Consider the following 21,642-nt stretch of genomic DNA (forward strand, 5'->3'; position numbering starts at 1 on the left):
TGGGGATGGTGCTCATAAAATATTGCCTAAAGACAAACAAACAAACGAACAGGTAAATTTGTCAGAGCTTTTCCTGAGTGTTTTTTTTAAAAATGTTTCTTAAATTCCTACTATTCATGAAATTCAAGGATTTTCATTTTAACCTTTCTGCTGTTCATTCATACTTTCCATTAGGGTTTCAGAAAAACATTAAAATTTATTTTATTTAGAACGCAATGCAATAAAAAGGAATAAAGCAAGCAAGAATACAATCTGAGAATTCAAATATCTTCTGGTTTGGTCCAGGCTCCTTAGTACGCACTTTTCTTTGTTTTCTTCATTTAAACATTAACATTTTATTTAAATCAAATTAGCCCCACATGGCCCCTCTCCTTACTTAGATTGTATATGGATGTTTCCTCTCCAGCTGACATGAAATGGATTTGTTCCTTTTTCCTGCAGACAAAAACTATGACGTGTAAGTTCAGTGGAAGCCTAGTTTTTTATGACTGTTCTTTTGTGATGACAGAGGGTCAGGTGTGTGCAGAAGGGAGGGTTAGGAAACCATGAGCATAGACAATGCTGGAACATTCAGCTTTAGGAGAGACAGGGCGATTGGATAAAGAAGTTGTCTTCCTCAGCCAGAAAGCCAATGACAGAGAAGAGGGAGCTGTTGAGACAGAATCCTCCAAGCTAGACACCGGGAAGACACTTCAGGTCTTTCTTTTAATTCAATTAGAAGACAAGCCCTGGGAACCCTCCTACACTGTTGGTGGGAATGTAAGTTGGTGCAGCCACTATGGAAAAATGGAATTACCATATGATTCAGCAATCCTACTCCTGGGCATTTATCCAGACAAAACTATAATTTAAAAAGATACATGCACCCCTATGTTCAAGGCAGCACTATTCACAATAGCCAAGACATGGAAACAACCTAAATATCCATCAACAGATGAATGGATAAAGAAGATGTGGTATATATATATACAATGGAATACTACCTAGCCATAAAAAAAGAACAAAATAATGCCATTTGCAGCAACATGGATGCAACTAGAGATTATCATACTAAGTGAAGTAAGTCACAAAGAGAAAGACAAATACCATATGATATCATTTATATGTGGAATCTAAAATATGGCACAAATGAACCTATCTGTGAAATAGAAACAGACTCACGAACATAGAGAACAGACTTGTGGTTGCCAAGGGGAGGGTGTTGGGGGAGGGATGGACTGGGAGTTTGGGATTAGCAGTTGTAAGCTATTATATATAGAATAGATAAACAACAAGGTCCTACTGTATAGCACCAGGAACTATATTCAATATTCTATGATAAACTAGAGTGGAAAAGAATATTTATAAAAGAAAGTATATATATGTATAACTGAGACACGTTGTTGTACAACAGAAAATTAACACAACATTGTAAATCAACTATACTTCAATCTTTAAAAATTTTTAAAAAAAGAATCCAAGCCCTGTTGGCTTTGTATCCTTAGCCTCTTCCTGCCCTGTCTTGTTTTCTCTCTCCAATGCTGCTTTGACTTGACAGCCATCACCTGTCGGCCGTGTCCCACCTGATGGCAACAGCAGAGGTGCTCATCTGGTGTCCTACTGGACCAAGTCCAAGTCCTAAACTTGGAGTGCCAGCCTCACCTGACCGCTGCCTGTATCTGCAGCCTCTCATCCAGCTGCACCAACTCTCCAACCATGTCAAACCCCTTGCAGTTTTCTGTAAGAGCTTTCTGAGAAAAATGAATTCCCAGGCCACTGTTCTGATTCAGTGGGTCCAAGATGAGACCAACAACTGTAGTTCAAGGTGCTCCCCAGGTGATGGGGATGATGGGATGGTCAACTAGGTTTTGGAGCCCCTAGACTGCATCATCCTTTGGGGATTACCTAAGTCAATATATGTGAAACACCTTGTAAACTGTCACTCTCCATGCAGATGTCAGGCAGTGTGACTGAGGAGAGGAACCGTGCTGAAGAGTGGGCCGCAGCCCTGAGGTTACTGCAGGCAGGAGCTCTCCCTTCCCTCCCCAGCAAAACTGGGGCAGGATCAGCAAAACTAACTCTCCACATAAACAGCCCCAAGGCCGGCCCAGGAAAAGTTCTCAATACTCCTAGTTTGTCCAACAGATTTTTTTTTCAGTAGCAAAATTATGTTATCAAATGAGTCATATAAGAAACCCAAATCCTAGCAGACACTGCTAGTAAGAGTCTCAACAGCATTTCTGTCCTACGTTCATGCTGGCCGGGCCCCGGTTTGGTTCATGGTCCATGATTCAGGAAAGGCCAATGATGGTGGGCCTTCCCCTTGCCGTGACTGGTTTAGACAGGTTCTAGGCAATGAAATGCCAGGGGATACCTGTTCAGGGGCTTCTGGGGAAAATTACTCGCTCTTAAGAGGAGACTCTTTGCCCCTTCCACCCATTGGATATTTCCATGTGTACATGGGATGCTTAAAACTATGCCAACTATCTTGCCATTTTGAGGGGAGTTAGCCCAAAGTCAACACTCCGAGGAAGGCAGAACAGAAGATGAGAGGAACCTGGGTCCTCCACAATATTGCTGAGCCATGAAATCCACCAACCCTGGAATTTCTTTTTATGTAAGATGACAAATCCTCTTATTGTTTTAAGCCATTTTGAGTTGGGTTTTCTGTAATTTGCAACGGCAAGCATTCTGAAATACTAATGCGGAAAACAGATGAAAATGGTCAAATTATTATTAAACATTTATTTTACAGGCTTTAATTCATAACTTTTATTTATTAGAAGTCAATCAGGGAGATAATGGAGAACTGTTGCGACGCATAATTTAAAATGGGGAGTTAGGGTCATAAATCAAAGTCATACCAGTCTAAGCATCCAATTTATTTTAGCATTTTGTTTCGATTGTATAATCCTGAGGAAAGACTGATTCCCACAAATGAGGAGCTGCAAATGTTAACAGGTTTTGAAAAAAACTGTTTGCTTTGCAAACTCAAGACACTTTTCAGTTACCAGTGATAGCGGGAAAAGCTTTATTCCAATATCTGGGCTCAGACACATGAAGTTACGTTGGCAGGCACAAGGTTATGTGGTGATTGTTAAAAGCTGGTATAGAATATATTATTTGTTTACAATTTAAAACATACGGTATTTAAAATTTTTCAATAAAACATTTGCAAAATTCCTCAAAGACCTTCATAGAATCTTAAGTTCCTTAGAACACACTTTGAAAACTTCTGTCCTAAGAGTAATTAAATTATGCTAATTATGTATAATTAACTTAAAATCCAGGTTTCAAATGTGGTAGACAAGATCATTCCCTCCTGTTCTAATTCCAATTTCCAAGAGCTCAAGGCCAGACCCTGTATAATGTCATTCAAGTCTGGCAATAAGACAAACACTCCAAGAACATAATAGGAGATGCGCTCCCAGGAGATTATGATTCACTGAGGAAAAGGGCTGCGTGTGGGGCCAGACCACAGAGAGGGCCTCTTTTCACTGACCTCCTCCTACCCTCATGACCATCCCCAGCAGCAGAACCACACTGAGAAGAGACTGACAATCCACACTGAGGCCAGACAAGAGAAAGCAGAAGCTGGACAGAGTAACTGTGGGGTTGCTGGGGCAAATGAGTCAAGGACCAGAATGAAAGAGAGAAGAAGTAAGGAAGCTGGACCAGGGAATATTGTCTTTGATGGCTGTGCATTTGGCTTCATGATGTATCTCTGGAACCCAGGATGAAGGCCTCCATCTGGGAAAAAAGATGAACAAAATGAGGAAAACCACTAATCTCCAATACCCACTGTGATGGTTTTAAAATATGTCCATGAATTCTTTGTTCTCTCTCCCTTTAAAAGGTGGAATCTAATTCCCCTTGTCCTTCACTGTGGGCTGTATTTAGTGACTTACTTCTAACAAACAGAATGTGGTGGAAGTGATGGTATAAGACAACTAAGATTAAGACATAAAAGGCATGGTGGCTTTCTCCTTGTTCTAGCTCTTGGGTCACCCACTCCAGAGGAAGCCAGCTGCCATGTCAAGAGGACGCTCAAGCAGCCTTGTGGGAGGTCCACGTGGTGAGGAACTGAGGCCTCCTGCCTATAGCCATGCAAGGGAGTCATCTTGCCAGGGGATCCTGCAGCCTCAGCCAACATCTTGGCTACAACCTCAAGAAAGACTGTAAGCCAGACCACCCGTCTAAGCTGCTTCCACATTCCTGACCCACAGGAACTATGAGATAATAAATGCTGGTTGTTTTAAGTCACTAAGTACGGGGTAATTTGTTATGCAGTAACAGGTAAGTAACACACCATGAATATCAGATGTGACTGAAAGTTCAACTAAAGGACTCATGGAACCCACGCTGGGGGTTCATGTGTGAGCTGGCTGGCAGGACCATTTTCTTATAGAAGCCAACCCCCCGCCTCCATAATAAGTTGTGGTGTGGCAATCAGAAGCCTACAGTGGAATCACACGAGAGCCTTTAAAAGCTGTACTGTTGGGGTCCCTCCCCCAGAGATTCTGCTTTAATAGTTCAGGGAGTGGCCTGGGCTTTGGGAGGCTTAAAATGTCTCAGGCGTGCAAGGTGGTGCCAAGGTAAGAGTCTCAGGTGTGGTGTGAACTGTTCCCTCAGCCAGTGCCCCGCCACCTCTGGTTTGCACCCCCCTACCCACCCTTCGTTCAAGTTCCCCCGCCCCCTTCGTTCAACTTCAGACATCTCATCTCTCACGTGGTCATGTTTCCCTTGACAGGGTTTGGACAAAGTTTGATGAGTTCTTCTTTGAAAGGTGCCTAGGACATTAAAAGAACTAACCATTAAGGTTGTTTTTGTAGTGGAATGTTTTCTTCAATAAAGTAAGAACACAGGCAATAAAGAAAATAGGGAGGGAGAGAGCAGATTGAAAGACCCAGCATTCCTTTTAGCACTGGGCATTTTTCAGTGTCAGACGAATCAATAATCAGCAGATACTCGGTATGCAAAATGAGAAGTCGATCTTGGGTGACAGAGCCCGGAGCTTATGGGACAAGGCGAGAAGGAATCGTGTTTTTTAGGAGTGGAAGCATAACTCCTGCTGAGGTGCTAGTACAGGGTTCCCACCACCAGCACCACCCCCAGAGGGATGATAAATCTGAAGACCCTCTCTTTTCCCTACTCAGTAAGAACTTATGTCATTTTAGAGCCCTGGAGACAAGTTGAAGAGGGACAGAAAAGGTACTGAGATGATCCTTTTCCCAAGCCCTAAGCTCCCCATCTTTCCAGCCTGATGTTAAGGATCCAGAACTGAGTCACAGCATACAGATGTGCAGTGCACAGCATATACAATTGTACAGGGCGGCCTGCCAGCACTCTTTCCATAGTGCCACCTCAAGGTGCCATTGTTCTCATTCAGCAAACCCCTTTTAAGTGTCTGCTATGTGCCAGGCACTGCGCTAGGCATAGGACAAATCCAGAGAAACAAAATTTGCCCTTCAGAGTCCACAGTCTAGTGGAGAAGACAGGGACCTGGAGATAAACATCCAGTGCTAATAAAGTTATATACAAAGTACTAGAGAGGCAAAGAAAGAAGATTTAATGTTACCAAAAAACGTTAGAAAACTTCAAAGAGGAGGTGACAGTTGGGGCAGAATCTTGAAGGAAGAAGAGTAGTAACTCACTAGGCCAACAAGAACATTCTAGACATAAAGCACCGTCGAGGCCAAGATATGGAGACATGAGGCAGGGTGACGTTTGCACAGCAGTTTGGCTTCACTTCTACCCTAGATCACCCCACCACACCTAGAGTCCCCGTAGTTCCTCTTCCCCTAGATCTCCCCACCACACCTAGAGTCCCCGTAGTTCCTCTTCCCCTAGATCTCCCCACCACACCTAGAGTCCCTGTAGTTCCTCTTCACTCACTGCCTTTCGGGCAACTCAGCCTCCCAGGCTTTCCTTCTCAAGGTCTTTTCTCTCCAAATCTGTGAAGTCAAAGAAGTGATTCCTTAAGTACATGCAAAGCTGGGAGCAGGGGGTGGGGAGGGAGTCCCAGAAGAGAAAGGCTGTTTGCTTGCCTGAATATATCCAATGGTGTGGAGGAGCAGTAAGCTCTCAACTTCTACTTCAGACTTCCTCTGACTACATTCACTCATTCCATTAACAAATATCAGGTATCTTTTACCTCCCAGGGGCTGTGGGAAGAGATACATGGATAAACCAGGCCCACAGGAAGCTTCTTGGCATGTTCCCTGGCATGTTTTACATCTGCTCCATCTTCCTGGACCCAGAACAGTGACTGGCTCTGCTGAGTCTGCAAAGTGGAAAAACCATTCCTTCCCAATCCAGGAGCAAACCCCACCTTCTCTACCAGCTCTAAAACTTCAAGAGCACTTCCCAGAACTCCTTAATGTGGATTAGAGACACTTATGCGTTTGGGGGGAGTCCTGATGGGACATCAGAGATAAAAGGAAGGAAGGAGAGATGGGAGAGAAGGAAGAATAATCACCTTTTTGCATAATTCTGCCCAGCGTCTGTTAAGAAGACAAAATAGGACTGAATTTGCAGCCATAGGCCCGTCTTCAACCACCACAGACTAATTCGTGTCTATTGGCACTGACTTTTTGTACATTTCTCCTTATTATGCTTTTTCTCTTTGACTTTAAAAATAGCCTTTTCTCTTAGGAGAGAAAAATATGTCCTTAATTCTTACAAATCATATTTGACACATAGCTTTCCAAAGTTTGTATTTTATTCAAATAAGAGATATCAATAAGTTCTAGGTCAATAAAAAGGGAAGATACGATTTATTAAAATCAAATATTTTTAGACTATGCAGGATTTCCCTAGATGGTATCATGGGCTGGCATTCCACAGGCCTATGGCAAATTAAATAAGGGTTCAAGCCAGTCCCAAGTGAAACAGTATTTAAAAGTATTCATTTTTAGAAGGAAGAAGAAGAAGGAGTGGGGAGGAAGAGAAGGAGGAGGAGAAGAAAAAGGAGAAGCAGCAGCAATTGCCAGGAGACAGTTGTTCAATCCAATAAAGTAATGATCTGTGTGAACTCTAATTATTGTATCTGCAAAACAGTACATGTATAATTTGTGGACATTCCCTCCCCAAAATAATAAGAGACTCATTTCATGAAAACATTTTGTGTTTTCTTTAGAAGATTTGGGCAAAAACAATACATCTTTAACTCTGAAAGCAGAATAATGGATCCTTGAAAGATTTATCTGGAATCCAGCGCAGTTATCTTTCTATATTGATTATCTTTGCTATTCATTATCATACTCCGCCCATCATTTATATACAGATGCCACTATCATTTATGGTAGTAGATTACGCTGGGAGAAAGCTTAATATTATCTTCAAGCTGATTTAAATGAACTTTAAGATCATCTGGCACAATCTAAATTACTCTTAAATATTAATGAAACAAAAATCATGTTATTTGGCTCAAAACAAAAAGTTGGGAGAACGGAAAAACTGATACGTAGCATGACCTTGGAAAGAGTAGACGGTTGTTTTCCATCTCTCCAACGTTGCAATTATGTTCCTTGGGTTTGGTTGGTTTTATTTATCTGAATGCAGCTCAACATTTGTTAGCCAAGTTAAAGATGCTTTATCTTCTCTATCTGGACAGATGTGCCTTGAATTGTATAGCTCATAAACATTACCATCTGTTGTCTTTTAAACAATTGGCTAAAAATTAGAAGACTCTCAACATTTTGTTGGCATAATAGCTTCCCTCACACTCTATTCCCCAAAATCAGACCGCTGAATTCTTCTTTCTCAGTCATCCACATTTTCTCAGCAAAATTTAGTGAATGGAGAGAAAAAGCGATAGCCGAGAGAAGCAATCCTCTGACAACCCCTAGTATTCCGGCTCTGTGTGTGCATGCGCGGATGTGTGCCCATGCATGCACGTAAAGAGAAAAATGTCTTAAATTATGTAGATGACCTTTCTGGACCCCTTTTACTCTCAGATGTCTCACTAATGGATGGGAAATCTCTCAGCTGCCAACCCAAGGTATGATGGGGCTCATGAGACACCACAGTTGAAGCGGAACGTGGCCATATCCTTGGCTGGTTTCCCTGGAGAGGATGTAGATGAGCCCCAGGCCTGGCTGGCAGAGACAGCTCAGCCCCTGACCAGTGATGGGATAGAGCCATCTTCAAGGTAGGAGCTGGGGGTACTCAAGATGAAAATGATGAGAGTTGGGGCAGACCTCCATCTTTGCTATTATTATTGTTAATGGTTTTCCTTTACTACAACCTGCCTGACTGTTGAAAACTTCATCCAGTCATCAGTGTCATTGAGATACATCTCTACGGCCTCATCACACCCACTAGCAGCTATGGCTGCCTTTGGTGGGAAGAGATTTCATTTACTGGGGGCCTCCTGAAGGGGTGTGTATGTGTGTCTCATGCTTATTCTTTACGTTGCCTCTCATTTGCCAAATTGCCTCCATCTCTGATCTTCCAAGAGAAGGAAGTTGAATCAAAGAAGGACTGAGTGCTGTGGGGAGGTAGATAAATGGATGGATAGATGGTGACCACATGGCGCAAGAAATTAGGGATGTGTTTTGCTACTGGCTCAGGAGACCCCCCTCTCCATCTCCTTAGAGAAAAAAGAAATGAAAGAGGAGAAGAAGAATAGCCTGAGAAAGCCACAGGATGATGCCGTCATTTATCTGAAGAAATTTACATGTAGAGAAGTATGGACCACCCCCTCACCTAGTGGCAGAGCTTAGCTAGTCCATGCTTGTGTCAAGTGACTATTTTTAATCTCATTTTCCAAGGCTCAGTTCAAAAGTGATCTTTTCTAAATCTGGGAAGACTTTACCACTCCCTCCTTTGTATTCCCAGACCACTTTATTCATAGGTCATTTAGACCCTTTATTGTTTGTGTGTGTTAGAATTGCGTACATGTTGAAATCTATGCTGGGCCAACACTTGCAATTTTCTACCCAACCCGTGTTCAGTGTCAGCAGCCCAGCCATGTGCCTCTGAAGTGAACCCTGCTGCCTCCATCCAGTGATGGCCATTCAGTCATGTATCCATCTTAGAACCAACATGTGATAAATCTCATCAGTGAGACCAGAGGCGAAATGCTGGGGCAGTGGCAGCGGGGACTTCTAAGAAGTGTTTATTCTTAGCAAGAGAAACACAGGAAGAAAACTCTCACACCGATGCTGTTGTGGGCAGAGATGTGGCAACTGTCTTGTGGCCATGAGGGAACAAATTGAGGACAAAGTCAACATGCTGAAGAAGGCAGAAAGGAAAGATGAAGAAATCTGAATCTTTGATGTTGTCTGTATTGAATCAATCTGAGGACCACCCCATCTCTAGACTTGCTGTCCATTCCGATCTGTTTCTTCTGTGATTCACAGCCAAAAGCATTCTAATTGATTTCTCCCCTAAACCTGCTCTGTCCAATACAGTAGCCACTCATGTGTGGCTACTTAAATTTAAATTTGAATCAAAAAAAATTTAAAAATCAGTACCTCCGTTGCATTAGCCATATATCAAGTGCTCAATAGCCATGTGGTGAGTGGCTACCATATTGGATAGTGCAGAGTTAGTGCACATTTCCAGCACCTCAGGTAGGTGCATTGGACAGCACTGCTCTGAACTGCAAACTCCTTGAAGGCAGAAACCAGACTGTATTTGTCTCCATTCCTAGTTCCTGATGGATAATCATGCAAAATAAATAAAATTGCTGAATAAAAGAATGAATGGTCTAAGTATCATCTTTTCTGAAGGAACTGGCACTACTGAGTTCTGACTAACGTTTGCCCCAGTGATTCTTGAGTTCACACAGGTGGCAACATCTGTGGTCCAGTCAGCATCCCCATCCACTCCTCCCCCGAACAGCAGCTCCCTTCAAGCTGCTTCCTTTGCGCCTTTTGCTGCAGGAATCCGACTTTCTCCAGATTCCCTTAAACCTCCTCCTCTGAAAGATGCAGCTGCAAATAAAACAGTCATTGGGCCCAGGCTTGCTCCACTCTTAAGTGTAGTGTAGACGCTAGAAGTGTGCCAATGTAGACAGAAGCTGCCCACACACTGGCCAGAAAGGAGGATGTTCCAGCCAAGCCTGTTAAGAGCCGGAGGCTCCACAGGGGTGGCGCTCCCCACCCCACCCCAGCCTGGTTGGTATTCATTCTGTTGTCAGATGCTTCCTCACCAAAGCCCAAGACATTCTCCGGCCTCTTGGGCAAGAGTGCCCTTGGAATAAAGCCCGGGTGAAGGTCAAGTTCACAGGTAACACGGAAGCATCTGCAGAGGTGTCCTGCTGCCCCTTTAGAATCCCACAGTGGCCCTTGGCACAGTGGCCTGAATGAATGGCCGCCTTCTCCTTTACACTCACCTTCAGGGAAGGGGCTCTGCCCTTCTCCCCTGGAGAAGTCCACCTTCTCTTGTTCGAATGGCCCTGGGAAGAGTCTCACCTGAGCCTGATCTGCCACAAATTAGAGTTTCTCCTGCCCTGTACACTCCCACGACCTCCCACCCAAATGAGGTGCTACAATGCTGCACCCAATTTCAGCGCGTGTGTTTTTAACACACTGAGCAATGCTCTGGACACCAGTTAGATGTCCTACAATTCAACTCAATTCTGACACTATCTCCCCGGAGATGGCACCAGATCCCACAGGTTAAGTAAGCGCTCAGTCCTACAACACTGCCCCCTCCCCCACTTCAGATACCAATCACGAGTCCAGGTGGTCCCCTGGGCTTCTGACCAGTCAGCTACAGGTCAGAGGTTCCCATGCTTGGGTTCGATTAATTTGCTAGAGCAGCTCGCAGAACTCAGAGAAACATTTTACTTACTGATCAGCGGTTTATTATGAAAGGATATAACTCCGGAACAGACAGATGGAAGAGATATTTAGGGTAAGGTAAGGTGTGGGGAAAGGGTGAGGAGCGTTCATGCTTCTCTAGGCTCACCACTCTCTCTCCCTGAATCTGCACGTGTTCATCAACCCAGAAACTCTCCGAACCTCATCTTTCTGGGTTTGTATGGAGGTTTCATTACGTAGGCTTGATTGATTAAATCATTGTCCATAGGCGATTGATTCAACCTCCAGTCCCTCTTCCCTTCCCAGTCTTTGGGGAGAGACTAAAAGGTCCAACCATCTAATTACATGGTTGGGTCCCCTGGCACCCAGCCCCCATCCTCAGGTTACCTGGGTGCTTTCCAAAGGTCACCTTATTAACATGACAAAAGATATCTTAATTGTTCTCCCTACTTAGGAAATTCCAGTGGTTTTAGGAACTCTGTGCCAGCAATGGGAACAAAGACCAAATATGTATATCTTATTATAAACCACAATATCACAGGTGCAGAAGCCCTTTAAACGTAATGAAGCTTTTGCTCTCATAATTGCTTAAAAGTCTTGGGTCACAGAGTTGCCCATCAGAAGAGGCTGCAAAATGTAGCCCTTGGAGTTTGTCCCAGCTCCTCACCACACCTTCCTCAGCACAACTGCTTTTTTTAATTCCCAACCCTTCGCATCAACTCTCCCAGCCCTTACTTAAACACTCACCTCACAGGCACACACAAATGGCTCTCTATGCGCCAAGCATCACTCAGTAGACCATGTTTTAGATTCTGACCAGTTTAAGCCACTTGGAGAAGGATGCTGGGATACTATGAGAATCTGAGGGGTACCCAGAGACTTATGATCTGCCCTTCTTTCTGGAGTGCTAAGGAGGTCTCCCTCCCAAGCTGGGTCAGTCAGATAGGAAGAGGGTGGGGGAGGGTGTCATATGTGTTCCTCAGGGGCCTATTGACCCATAAGTTTCAAGAGGCATTTTATTAAGCAATGTTCACATGCTTGGCTTCAATCAGTGCCTTTGTGGTGAATCGACTTCATGGGCTTGGGCTTATGAGTATGAAATTTGAACTACAATGGGTCACATCTGAAAGAGAAAGATTTAAATTCAGCCAAGTAGGGGTGAAATGTCCTTCATGCAAAAACAGCACAAAGGGAACTGAGGTTGGGTCACATTTTCACTTCCGGCATTGTGCTCTTCAGAATATGACCAACAAGGTGGCCAGAGGGGGCGTGGAAGTCTAATGGGTTCGACTCATAGTGAGTCCATCCACAGCCTCCCCAAGGCACAAGGAGGTGGTCACGGGTTCTAGCTTCAGAGTCAGGAAGGCTGGGGTTAAACCAGCCCCCTTGACTTCTTAGCTAAGGCCATGTTTCTTAGTTCTCTAGTCTGTTTCCTCACTTCTTAAAGTTTAGATTATAATAATAGAATCTTTCCCTAAAAGTTGCCATGAAGATTGGAAGAATAGTGCATGTAGAGTGTTTAGCATAATTCCTGGCACCATCCAAAGTGATCAATAAATTAAAAGTGTGGTTCTCTCAAAATATAAGTCAGATGACGTCATTTGTCTGTTCAAAAGCTGGCCATGGGTCCCCATCTCACTCAGAGTAAATGACAAAGTTCTTATAAAGCTTACCACCCCCATGACCTGGGACACTCCATGACCCGGGACTCTCCATGACCCGGGACACCCGCCCATCCCTTTCTGATTAATCTCCCCTCACGTAATCTGCTGCAACCATTGGCTTCCTTGCTATCCTTGAATGCCCAGGGCCTTTGCACTGGCCCCTCTAGAACCATCTGCCTAGAGCACCTGCCCCAATATCTGCATGAATTCTCCCCTCACTTCCCTTAAGACTTTGCTCAAATGTCACTTCTCATTGAGGCCTTTACTGAACGCTCTTTCTAAGAGCCTAGCTTGCAGGCTCCCCATGGTGCCTTAATGCCCTTTCCTGCCCTCCTAATTCTCATTAGCACCTACCATCTTCCATCTGCTAATTAATTTGCTAATTTATTATGTTTAGTACCAGTCTCCCCCTCCCAGTAGAATGGAAGCCCCATGAGGATGGAGATTTTCCTCTGTTTAATCTGCTGATATATCCCTAGGGCCTAGAAGTCATGGTACACAGCACATTGTTGGTTCTCAATAAATATTTATTTAGTGGAAGAAATGTTTTTTGTTATAGTTATGAATAGGGTCACATAACCTCAAAGAGCCTGTTGTTTTGCCTTTGCACAGTCCTTCCACCTTTTCTTCCTTTTCTAACTTATTTTAATTTGTTTTTTTTTTTTGCTGGAGTGATGATGTTTGTTTACTATACAAAGGACTTAGCAAATAGCTTCTAATAACATGGTTTCTGCCCAGCATCCCTTCTAGACCTTCAAGAGTTTAAGGCTCTGTTCAGCAGTGTCCTGGGAGCCTGGATCGGAGCTTGGGGACAATTTTATACAGCAGGGTCATCCAGAGTGTCAAGGTTACAGGCCAGAGTTAGACAAGCCAGGGTTGGGTTGTCATGTCCAAGAGAATCAGAGAGAAGGCCTACAAAGAGGCAAAACTAAAGGGTCGGAGACAAATGGGAGCTGGTGGGCAGGAAACAGTTTTGGAAGCAGATGAAGCCCAGAGGATCCTATGGTTTGGGGCCACAGGAAGGGGTGTGGCCCTAAGTCAGGGTGCAGACTGAATGGAATAGTTACTTTCCAATGCAATATCTGAGTGCAGCGTTCATTTGCCTTGGCCCCATCCAAAGAGGGAGAAGTGACTGACAAATGGGCCCCATAATGAGGCTGTTTTTTAAATCAGTAATGTAGCTGGGGGTGGAGGGGAGGGCTAGAGGCACTTGTGGGAGGGGGGCTTCACCGTCATCCGTAAACAACTCATCCCTCATGGACTGAAAGGTCTAGATTGAGCATGGCCATGGTGGCTGCAGCCCAGAGCTTTGAAGTCAACCGTTCTTAGGTTTTCTCCTTTTTCTTTCCCTTTCTTTCTTTTTCTTCTTCCTTCCTTTTTTTCCTTCCTTCTTTCCTTTCCTTTCTTTTTTTTGTTTCACTTTTTTTGTTTCTGGTTCACGTGTATATGTGTGTTAGTGGGTCTTTTTGTGTTGTTTTTTTCTTTCTTGGTGCATTTTCCTTTTGATTTCCCTTATTTTTGAAGTCAATTTCCCTTTGAGAATCCCAGTTTGTCTGGCTTGAGTGAAAGCACACAAGGCAAAAGAATTGTGGCTTTGTCAGTGTTGGACCCTAAAGAGTGGTCCTCTGGGGCTAGGGGTGGTGATGTCAGGGCCTCCCTCAGGGAATCAGCCTCCAAGGGTGGGAAATAGCAGGCTCACTCATACAACAGCTTTCTGCTACCAGCAGATCCTTCTTCAGGGCCTGTACATGCCCAAACCTCAGAGGGCTTCTGTGTCCTCCAAAAGTACAGCCAATTCCCTGGACCAAGCCGTATTTTTAAATATAAGAGTTTATTATTCAGGTATGGTGAGACCAACATATCAGGAAAGAACTGCCATTGAAAGGAGAGTTTGTTACACTCACAGATCCCAAGAGGAGGGGGCCACATGGGGAAGCACCAGGGTCACTAGGCAGAAGGGGGGAGGGAATCTGGGGCTGGAGCTTTTAATGTGGTTTCCATGGGAAAGAATGGGTGAGGCAGGTAAGCAAGCTTAAGAATGACTGTTTGAATAATTTCAGCAGGCTCTGGGGTACAGGGGCATCCCTAGTTTGCCTGGGACCTGGCTCTGGGGTATTAGGAATGTGGATAGTATCCTGGAGTATGAGAGTCTGACCTAGGATGTGGTTGGGCTGTGAGCTCTGGATTGGTTGGTTTACGAGGCATGTTTGCAAGACAGGTGAGTTGTTTGCTATCTCTCGGAATTAGCTAGCCCCGGGAGAGGCAGTCTCTCTGGGTTAGCAAGGCCCCAAATGTCAAAGCATTAAAAATACAGAATAAAAAGTCCTGATTAGTAAGTCCTGGGGGCAACTTAGTTCAAGGAGAAAAAGCACTGGCCTGGGAGTCAGGAGCCACGAACATGTCATTCACCCCTCTTCTTTCTCCTGAATTACGAAGCAACTATGGATCAGTACGAGGACCCCTTGCATCACAAATATTCTATTAGCTTCAACTAAACCATATCAGTGACCAGCCAAACTGACCTGAGAAAGAAGGGGATGAGGAAGGGGAGACCAGGCAGAAAGCCAGAGAAGCCCACCCTTGCCCATACTGGGTGGGCTGGAGGACACAACAGATGGAGAGAAAAGTCAGAATTTTGGTAATTGAGGAAACACAATAAGGAATAAATTGGAAGCTCGGTGAGGTGAGGTGGTTCAGGAGCCAGGTCTCCCCCATCAGTCCCTTCCAATCACCTCTTTCATGCCACGTGCCAGGCCAAGCCCAGGCAGATGGTCAGGATGCGATGGAAAGGAGGAGACAGCTCTGAGGGTCTTTGGGCAGCAAAAACCCAGAGTGCTTGGAAACTAATTGGACTAATTCTCCCTAAAGTGATCATGACTTGATATATATTTCCTTCCAGAAGTACTTCTTTTTTTTTTCACTGAAGTACAGTTGACTTACAATGTTGTGTTAATTTCTGCTGTACAGCAAAGTGATTCACTTATACATATATATATTCCTTTTCACACTCTTTTCCATGATGGTTTATCACAGGATATTGAATATAGTTCCCTGTGCTATACAGTAGGACCTTGCTGTTTATCCATCCTATATATAATAGTCTGCATCTGCTAATCCCAAGCTCCTAATCTGTCCCCCTCCCTCCCTCCCTCTCCCTTGGCAACCACACGTCTGCTCTCTATGTCTGTGAGTCTGTCTCTGTTTCATAGAGTAGGACCTTGATGTTTATCCATCCTATATATAATAGTCTGCATCTGCTAATCCCAAGCTCCTAATCTGTCCCCCTCCCTCCCTCCCTCTCCCTTGGCAACCACACGTCTGCTCTCTATGTCTGTGAATCTGTCTCTGTTTCATAGACAGGTTCATTTGTGTCATAGTTTACATTCCACATATAAGTGATACCATATGGTATTTTTATTTAGAAAGAAGACACCTAGAAAGAGAAAGAGAGACAGAGACAGAGATCACAAGAAAAAGTCAATCCCTAACCCAGCAATACGTTCCAGTCCCAAGCGGTACACCTCAAAAAAATGAGTTGGGGCTTCCCTGGTGGCTCAGTGGTTGCGCGTCCGCCTGCCGATGCAGGGGAACCGGGTTCGCGCCCCGGTCTGGGAGGATCCCACATGCCGCGGAGCGGCTGGGCCCGTGAGCCATGGCCGCTGGGCCTGCGCTCCCAGAGCCTGTGCTCCGCAACGGGAGAGGCCACAGCAGAGGGAGGCCCGAATACCACACACACACAAAAAAATAATAATAATGAAAACAGGGCTTCCCCGGTGGCGCAGTGGTTGAGAGTCCGCCTGCCGATGCAGGGCACAAAAAAAAAAAAAAAAAAAAAAGAGTTGATGATTACATAATATTGGAAAACTGCTTCACACTTTCGTTCTTGGAGGTTCACAGTTAACTTCAACACCTTAACAGCTCAGAGAAGATTTGGGGTGAAGGGAACCTGTCTAACCATGGTTAGCCAAGTGTTTCCCAAATGATTTCATCATGAAACTCTTTCCCCGTCTCCAAGTAAAAACTAGTACCATCCCAAGCTCTATAACTTGGGCTAAAGCAATGTATCTTTAATGGCAAGATGTTAGTTATCTTCAAATAAACAAGGCAGATCATCTCCATCTGGGTACCTTCCCAGGTACATACTCACATTAACTGGCCCAAGCAGAGCTACTGCACAGAGCCAGAATCCAGGAGAGCATGGTCAGGGATGAGAGCATCAAATCTAGGTCAAAGCAGCAGGTAACATGAGGGAGGTGCCAACTGTTCAGGCCGAGGATAAAACTTGAAGTCCAAGGACAGCAGCTGGGTATGGGAGACAGGCACGGGCCATAAGACCAAGAGCAGGAGATAAATTTGGACTGTTTGCCCACAGTCTGCAGTGGATTTTATTGTTCCGGTCCGGTGGGTGGCATCCCTGGACTTGGGGTGCCTTAAAAACACCACATGGCCTTGGAGACAGGTGCCTCCCAAGGGGAACCATAAAGCCAGCCCACGTATAATCACATATTTGGTTAGATGCCCACAGTTGCCAAGAGCAGTAATAAGGTACTCAGTAATGATTGGTCCAGCATCACTGCTCATAAACACGGGACAATGGCACTAATTCTAACCATATAGAAAATTGAGCTCCCAGATACCAGGGGAGCTGATTTTGCCACATGGGCAGAGCCACACTGTTTATTAGAGTAGGAGACAACCCGCCAGGATGAAATGACCCTGTGTGGACCCATTCTCCCCACTAGCTTTGCAAGGGAGGATGAAGTCTCTAACTGACCAGTAGAGATCAAAGTGTATCCAATGCGGAATCTGGTTATCACAGACCTGTCCGGATGAGGAAATGAGTCATCACGTGTGTGTCCAGTCTTCACGGTCATCGGGACAGTGGATGAAGGAGTTTCACAAATTCTCCGATAAGAGAGACCAACACTTATTGAACGCTCACCCTGCGACTAGCACTGAGCTAAGCACTTTACCCGGATTATCTCATTTAATCCTCACGGCAGCTCGGCGAACCTCAGGAAGGTTAAGAAGCTTGCCCCAGGTCAGGGGAGCTTTCAGGGCTGGAACCTGCCTTTAGTTCTGGCAGTCAAACATGTTCAAACACTGTGTTCTTTCTGTCCCCTCATTGGGCCCTGTGACACTTCCTCATCTCACGGCGTTTGCCAAGTCCCCCTCCCTTCCCCACGCAGCATCCTCTCCCCAGAACACCGGCTCGTCTGTTTTTGCTGACAGTTATGCCCTTAAACCAGAACTCCCCGATGGATCTAACAGCCAATGGGCTATACATATGCTGAGATTTGATCCCCCCGCCCAGACGGACAGGAGGGTGGGACGTGGGGTAGCCAGACACCTTGGGCTACCAGACCTGGGAGCCCTGGATGTCTCCAGATTCCAAAGCCACCCTCCGTACTCTGCCCCATGACGCTGGTGCTGGGGAGCTGCAAATGTGTGTCTCCTTTTACTGGTGACTGCCCGGAAGGTTCTAACCCCAAGGAGCCTGAGAGGGAGACCCGAAGGCAGGGGGAGGAAGGGGACTTGCTCCTGCCTGTTTGCTGGCTGTTTGGCCAGTGATGACCTAGCATTAGCTTCTGACCTCCACTGCCCAGACCGCGTCTTCCTGCCCCCTCAGAAGGACCAGAGGCAGCAGCCAGGCAGGGCCCCTCCAGGAAGCAGATTCCCAGCACCCTGGCCTCCCTCCTCCGAGCTCCTCGGCTGTCGGCACCCGCTGATCAGCAGCCCCCTCCTCTGAGAACTGCTCCCAGCGCTCGGGGACTCTCTTCCAAGTCTGATCATCGCAGCATCTCTCCTTTCCCCAGCCTGGAGGTGGCAGCAGCAATTCCCCCATGTGGGTTCCCTTCTCAGTCCTAATTCCTGTTTCGCCAATTCCCTATATTGTAACAGAGTAACTCTCTCTCTGTTACAGTAACTAGAGCAGTTTCTGATTTCCTGAACTGGACCCTGATTTACATACCTGGTTATCCCAGGGTACCCTACAAGCATCATTCTCTCTATGTGTCCTGACAGTGAAAAGGTGTTGAAAGCACGACCCAACCCTCCACCCCCTGACCCATATGGGCCCAGGGGAAAGTGGCCAACGGACAGCACAGAGTTCATCCACTCATAGACACACCCAAGAAAATAATTTCAAAGTCAAGAGTCGAAAGGGGTGCTCGTGAGCATTGAACTGTTCTAGACACATGCGTGAGTCCTCCTAGGACTGGACGTACAGACTAACCACGATGGGCATTAACTCTAAGTCCACAGGCTTTCCTGAGTGCCAGGGGGTGTCTTCCCTTTCCTGCTCTAAAATCAAGCTATTATGACACAGGAAGGTTTAGGTTCAGACTTCTTTAAATGTGAAAAGCCAAAAGTCTCGGTTTGCAGCCCCATATCCAGCTTATCTTTTTCTTTTTTGTTTTTTTTTGTGGTATGCGGGCCTCCCTCTGTTGTGGCCTCTCCCGTTGCAGAGCACAGGCTCCGGACGCGCAGGCTCAGCGGCCATGGCTCACGGGCCCAGCCGCTCCGCGGCATGTGGGATCCTCCCAGACCGGGGCGCGAACCCGGTTCCCCTGCATCGGCAGGCGGACGCGCAACCACTGCGCCACCAGGGAAGCCCCAGCTTATCTTTTTCTATTAATCAGTCACCCGGCATTTATCAAACACGGTAGGTGCCAGCCCCAGGCCCCAGGAAGCCATGCACTTGCAGATGCAAGCAGAAGGTAGCCTCTCGATATACATTTATTTCCCTTCACAGTCCCACTGGCTTTCAGTAAGGACTCAGTAGACACTTCTCATAATTTCCCATTGTTGTTGGGATATTTTTATCCTTCTTGTATGAATCAAAGTGTGATGTACTGTCCCACTGTTCAAATCCTGACTCTAGCAAAGCCGTTATTACTTATTTGATATCTTCCAAAAAAATTTTATGACTTGTTCCCCCACTTCAAAATCAAATTTAAATGATCTCATCACGAAATACCTTATGCTGGATGGACAGGGGTATGACATCAGTGCATGGAGAATTTACAAAACCAGCAACTTGCAAAGCCGGGTCATCATACTCTCGTGACCTGGACTCCTCTTGCAAGGGAGGTGCTGACATGCTCTCCACTCCAGGCTTGGGCCAGAATTGGCTGGTTCTGTTCTGGAAACCTAGAGATCAGCATTCCAGATGGCCAGATTAGAAATTAATCATTTAGGACAAAATGCATCCTAATAATGGCAACCTTATAATAGTAATAATAACAATAATAATGTTTAGTAGTTCTTCAGTATAACTCAAAGTTCTGTACTCATATTAACCCATTGTTATGGGCTGAATTGTGTCACCCTGAAATTCAGGTGTTGAAGCCCTAACACCCAGTACCTCTGAATGTAACTATATTTGGAGCAGGGTCCTTAAAGAACTAATTAAGTTAGTACAGGGTCATTAGATTGTGCCCTAATCCAATCTGACTGATGTCATTATAAGAAGTGGAGTTTGGGACACAGAGAGAGAGAGACCTCATTGGAACACAGTGGGAGAAAGGCCATCTGCAAGCCAAGGAGAGGGGTTCTAGGAAAAAACAACCATACCTATGCCTTGATCTTTGTCCTCTTGCCTCCAGAACAATGAGAAAGTAAATTTCTGTTCTTTAAGCCACTCAATGTGTGGTCCTTTGTTATGGCAGCCCTAGCAGACTAACACACCCATGAACTTTCAAAAACAAAAAAAACTCCCTATGGAGAAAACCATAATTCAAAAAGATACATGCAGCCCCAATGTTCATTGCAGCACTATTTACAATAGCCAGGACATGGAAGCAACCTAAATGTCCATCAACAGATGAATAGATAAAGAAGATGTGGTACATACAATGGAATATTACTCAGCCATAAAAAAGAACAAAATAATGGCATTTGCAGCAACATGGATGGACCTAGAGATTGTCATACTGAGTGAAGTAAGTCAGACAAAGATAAATATCATATGATATGCTTATATGTGGAATCTAAAGAAATGGTACAAATGAACTTATTTACAAAACAGAAATAGAGTCACAGATGTAGAAAATAAACTTATGGTTACCAGGGGAGCAAGAGGGGGAAGGAATAAATTGGGAGACTGGGATTGACATATGCACACTACTGTATATAAAATAGATAACTAATAAGGATCTACTGTATAGCACAGGGAACTCTACTCAGTACTCTGTAATGGCCTATATGGGAAAAGAACCTTAAAAAGAGTGGATATATGTCTATATATAACTGATTCACTTTGCTGTACAGCAGAAACTAATACAACATTGTACTCCAATAAAAATTAAAAAAAAAAAAAAAGTCCCTAGCACGAAGGAAGGAAGCTGCAAATAGTTTCCCTATTTTTCAGTTGGTAAAAGTGAGGCAGGAAAAGACTGGTGGACTTTGCCTTGGTCTCTCAATTCACCTGTGGACAGACGGGATCTGGCCCAACTCTGTCTCTTGTCTGCTGGCCACGGCTCTGTTCTTCAGCCAGAGTGACTGGGGAAACAAGCATTAAGCAGATATTTTCAAAAAGCAATCAACTCCAGATTGTCCATTATTAATGTGGAATATAGCCTATGTAGAAAATGAAAATACACATATATTTCAAAACCCATAGCCACTAATGTCAACCCGTACAAACATTCCAGATTTCATCAGCCCCTGCTGTTTTCCTTTGAGGAAAATCCTAGCAGTGTTATGGATTCATCTATTACCTTTAACTATTCATAAAATATCCTGGGCTTGGAAAAGCCCAGACTTCTCTTTGATAGAAACATTCTAAAGTTTATCCGTATTCTTTTGGGAGAAATGGAACTTCTAGATGCTTGGCTTGTTTTTAAACTGCAAATGTTAAATTAACATTTTGTAAGATGGATCTGATGTGCAAAGTGGCTGGTGTAGTTTTTCCTAATCCTCTGTTTTAAAGAGAAGAAGACGTATTTTCCTAGGTCAACCAACTGGAACCCAGTAAAACATTTCCTTAAGATCACAGCGCAAGAAGGGATCTTATAGATTATCTAGTCTAATAGTTTGCTTTTATCTTTTTTTTTTTAAGCAGCAGACCTCTTTTTTCAAAAACAACTTTTCTGTGGAAGTGTGATGTATAAAAAGATGAAAGCTGAGCTTCTCTGGTGGAAGAGAAGTTCTTGAACCTTGACCACTCAGGCTCCTTCTTGCCCCTTGATTTTCCTTGACTCTGAGGAAAATAGTATGAAAACCAC

At 44.7% G+C, this 21,642-nt stretch overlaps 1 long non-coding RNA gene across 1 annotated transcript; it reads right to left on the bottom strand.

Moving 5' to 3' along the window:
• Window positions 1-3,279: 3,279 nt before the first annotated feature.
• On the bottom strand, window positions 3,280-20,918 carry LOC114486527 (uncharacterized). Its single transcript, XR_003680386.1, has 3 exons — window positions 20,844-20,918; window positions 19,395-19,567; window positions 3,280-3,729 (listed from the first exon to the last, which is right to left on the bottom strand). It is a non-coding gene; the product is annotated as an uncharacterized lncRNA (long non-coding RNA).
• Window positions 20,919-21,642: the final 724 nt, after the last annotated feature.

The sequence above is a fragment of the Physeter macrocephalus genome, chromosome 7 (assembly GCF_002837175.3).
Source record: "Physeter macrocephalus isolate SW-GA chromosome 7, ASM283717v5, whole genome shotgun sequence".
Classification (NCBI taxonomy): Eukaryota; Metazoa; Chordata; class Mammalia; order Artiodactyla; family Physeteridae; genus Physeter; species Physeter macrocephalus.